Raw genomic sequence first — 4,940 nt, 5'->3', positions numbered from 1 at the left:
AAACAGTCCTCCATAAAATGTGCTGCACACATCTGGATATTTGGGTTAAACTGTTCTGGAACAGTGTTGTAAATACAACTTAACCACTGATTTCTAGTCGTGTCCTCTTTTGGAAGACCAAACAAAATAGTTTTGCTTTCACAATGAAACAGTGTCACACACGGTGGGCTAGAGTGAGTGGCGGCGGGTGGGCTTGAAAACGTCAACGAAAGAGCGGCAACCACATGTGACGACCCCGGGCTGGACTCCGCTCCGATCCGGCGATCCACAGTGCAAAGTTTTTGTATTCCCTCAGCGACCAGCACAGATCAGCTCTAGGCATGACGAAGCGGATATCGTCCTCTTTTGGAAGACCAAACAAAGTAGTTTCGCTTTCACAATGAAACACACAGCGCCTTCACGACATGGCGGCGGCGGCAACAACAATACTACAGCGAGAATAAAAGTTACGCCTTCTTTCTTTGCGTGAACATTTGGGTGACGTTATGCAAATCTTCCCACATCGTGACGTAGACATGTGGGGGCGTGTTAGAACGAGACGTTTTAGGGGGGCGTGGCTGACTCTTAACTTTTATAAAGAATATCTCTTTGGATTTGAGACTTTAGTCTTCGCAACTTTACAGATCTTCTTTATGCACCAAGAGCTTGTAACACTCCAAAGAGAAAGGAAAAATTGAAATCACATCATATGACCCCTTTAAAAAACACTGCCACTATAGGCAATTAAATTATTAATACTAAAAAAAATATACAACATGTTTATTATATATGTATATACTGGGCAGGAGTTGTGGAAATACATTAAAGATTAAGTGCACATGGATCCCTATTTATATAAAAAGTGATTAGGCTATATGTTTTTGCTGGCCAAGCTGGAAGTTAGCATCATCCTTGTTCCCTCAACAAAAAAACAAGCCATCCCAGCAGCCCTCCATTAGCAGTTTGTTAGCTACTGAACACACACATTTATTAATGTCACTAACTCAACACAAATGGTGTGTGTGATTCTTCTGTGATCTGTTTATAAGCAGCTTCTGTTAAGTTGATTTATTTCATCATTTTCATCACAAGTTTTAATTTTGCAGTCCTGTAGAGACTCAAGCTTTATATGATTCCTGCAGCTGATATCATTACAACAAATTAATGCAGTCACTTTCATTGAGATGGCAACATGATATAATTAGGATCAAAGGCTATATTCCAAACACATTCTTTATAACTCTGTATGACGTCACTAGCAGAAATCTTATATATAGCCATAGAATTCTCATTAGTGTGGGACTGAACAAAAAGAGTGAGGACATTCATACTCTAGGGAGTGTTTTCTCTCCACTTAATCAAATGAGCTTGAATTGTTTATAGCACCCCATCCAGTCCTGGCCCCCATTTAGGTTTGTAATTGTTAATCACTGTTAATGCCTTCTACACACACACACACACACACACACACACACAATAATAAGGAATATAAAACAGTGTGTTAGCTTACAAAGCACATATTCAATGAAGCACACACACACACACACACACACATATATATATATATATATATATATGTGTGTGTGTGTGTGTGTGTGTGGTGGCGAGTCAAAAACCTCATGAATAACTTTCACAAAACATGCAAACAGTTACTGATCATCATCAATAAAGCTTCACACTGACCATCATAAGAACCAAAGGAATGTAAACTCATATCCAAGATTGAATAAAAAGGCCAGTTCATCAAAATTCTGTAATTATTTTGTCTTGTGAAATGTTATGTTATGTCAGATAGCAGGACTTAATAAAACAAAAAGGTTTTTGTTACAGTACCACTTAAGGGAATTTGCGAGGGGAATAATGCAACCTTTTGCACCCAACTGTATAGCATAGACTCTCAATGTTGTAGTCAGAGAGTTTCAAAATAATTTTCATACAGGCCATATTTGATACAGGCAGTAAAACAAATGTTAATGACATTTTGCTAGCATTTAAAAAAAGGTATATTTTATTAGGCTATATAGCAGTTATCGCTGTAATTTTTATTATAATATTTTGCCTAAATTGTTTAAATGTGTATACAGATGTTATAAAATATTAAGAGACATAGATAATAAGTTATTTTTGGATAGCAGAATAAGTTGCCTTTTTAGCTGATCCAGGATGTCTTACCTCAAAATGACATGCTTTTAAGATATTTTATGGTTAAAGTGCATAGCTGCAGCTTGATGTTTACAAGCTTAAGCATTTTTGATTTAATCATTTTTCATTTTCAGTCATCCAGCAGCCCTAAGTAAGTTTAATTCTGCCCTCTAGTGGGACATTGACATATTTGTCAAAGTAAAAATTTTTGAAAAGCTAAACTTGTGCATGTTCCAGTTTGGTCAACAAAAGCTTTGATGTCTGAAGACAAAATCAGGAGAACAGTTACATTGACGCATGTAGCATAAGTACAGATAAAGAGCAAACGGCCTGAAAAAAATGATGGCTTCTCATGATCATCATTAGAACTGACTACAGAAAGGTCAAAGACCTTGATTAGGGTTTATTTCAATCTGGCACCATGAATCTGGTGTTGTGCCTGATTTTTGTGACAAATTAAAACATGTTTGTTTTTATGTAATATTTTACTGAATATTTATGTTTTTTCATTATCTATAGACCACTATTTAGCTTTATGTAACTCAAATGATTCTGTGTCTGCACAACCGTTTTAAACAAAACAACTAAAACTACAAAACAAATGAAATACTGTGTCAACTGGAGAATACAAAAAGTTGCTTAATAGGAAAACCTGAAATCCTGAAATGATTACATTCGAACTTTTTTTTTATCCATTGTAGAATGGCAAAGAGATCACAAAAATAGATGGAAAATGATGGTTTATGCAACTGTAGATTTCTTTGCATTTTATTTCATATTTTGTTTAGATTCATATACATGTTGATTCTTAATGCAAAGAGAAATTCTATTTAAAATATAACTTTTTCTGACAGACTGCCTTGTGCTTTGAGTTATATTTTTGTCTGACTTCTTTTGGGTGCTGATCAGACAAGTTTTCCAAGTAGTTACATTGTGATGCTTATTTGCTTTTGCTGTCTTTTTATTAGTTTTATTTCACTGTCTTTTCACCTAAACTCATTTAAGAATCAGTTTGCTATTTAAAGAGTCAGCAATCAAATTTTGGTAACAAAACATCGATGCTTTTTGCCAGTTGTTTTCCCTTTTTTCTGTTCTTTTACTTGGTGCTCCTTTGGTTAGTTTCTGGATGGTTCACAATGGTTTCTGCACCCTCATCAGAACCATCTAGAAATGAACGAAATGTCCTTAAGTTGCCCTCTCTGCATAACTAAATCAAAAATACTAAGTTTAAACAAACATTGGTCCACTTGATTTATCCAACTAGTGAACAAGACGCCTTTCAGAAGAACAAATACAGAAACAAGAATATGAAAATAAAAAGGTTATTTAAAAAAAAAAGAAAAAATTTAAGAATTAAAAATAAAAAAACTAAAAAATTTTTGAAAAGCTAAACTTGTGCATGTTCCAGTTTGGTCAACAAAAGCTTTGATGTCTGAAGACAAAATCAGGAGAACAGTTACATTGACGCATGTAGCATAAGTACAGATAAAGAGCAAACGGCCTGAAAAAAATGATGGCTTCTCATGATCATCATTAGAACTGACTACAGAAAGGTCAAAGACCTTGATTAGGGTTTATTTCAATCTGGCACCATGAATCTGGTGTTGTGCCTGATTTTTGTGACAAATTAAAACATGTTTGTTTTTATGTAATATTTTACTGAATATTTATGTTTTTTCATTATCTATAGACCACTATTTAGCTTTATGTAACTCAAATGATTCTGTGTCTGCACAACCGTTTTAAACAAAACAACTAAAACTACAAAAAAAATGAAATACTGTGTCAACTGGAGAATACAAAAAGTTGCTTAATAGGAAAACCTGAAATCCTGAAATGATTACATTCGAACTTTTTTTTTATCCATTGTAGAATGGCAAAGAGATCACAAAAATAGATGGAAAATGATGGTTTATGCAACTGTAGATTTATTTGCATTTTATTTCATATTTTGTTTAGATTCATATACATGTTGATTCTTAATGCAAAGAGAAATTCTATTTAAAATATAACTTTTTCTGACAGACTGCCTTGTGCTTTGAGTTATATTTTTGTCTGACTTCTTTTGGGTGCTGATCAGACAAGTTTTCCAAGTAGTTACATTGTGATGCTTATTTGCTTTTGCTGTCTTTTTATTAGTTTTATTTCACTGTCTTTTCACCTAAACTCATTTAAGAATCAGTTTGCTATTTAAAGAGTCAGCAATCAAATTTTGGTAACAAAACATCGATGCTTTTTGCCAGTTGTTTTCCCTTTTTTCTGTTCTTTTACTTGGTGCTCCTTTGGTTAGTTTCTGGATGGTTCACAATGGTTTCTGCACCCTCATCAGAACCATCTAGAAATGAACGAAATGTCCTTAAGTTGCCCTCTCTGCATAACTAAATCAAAAATACTAAGTTTAAACAAACATTGGTCCACTTGATTTATCCAACTAGTGAACAAGACGCCTTTCAGAAGAACAAATACAGAAACAAGAATATGAAAATAAAAAGGTTATTTAAAAAAAAATGAAAAAATTTAAGAATAAAAAAAAAAAAACTACAAATGTAGAAAATGCATTCAGTCTTAAATCAATTACATTTACCGTTATAAAAACGAAGATGCTTTATTCTTGCAATATATAAAAAATTTTTTTGAGATGGTAACAATTTATTAAATTATTAAATGCACTACCTCCATGTACGTTCAAAACTGTGGGATAAGTAATATTTGTAATGTTTTTTTTAGAAGTCTCTTCAGTGCTCATCAAGGCATTTATTTGATCAAAAATACAGTAAAAACAGTAATTGTCACGAATTCAGTCCATGGACTTCTGTTTA

The sequence above is a fragment of the Sinocyclocheilus grahami genome, unplaced genomic scaffold (assembly GCF_001515645.1).
Source record: "Sinocyclocheilus grahami isolate Dianchi unplaced genomic scaffold, SAMN03320097.WGS_v1.1 scaffold7194.1, whole genome shotgun sequence".
In the NCBI taxonomy this organism is placed as follows: Eukaryota; Metazoa; Chordata; class Actinopteri; order Cypriniformes; family Cyprinidae; genus Sinocyclocheilus; species Sinocyclocheilus grahami.
The sequence above is the reverse complement of the archived record's forward strand: the minus strand, read 5'-3'. Positions refer to the sequence as shown.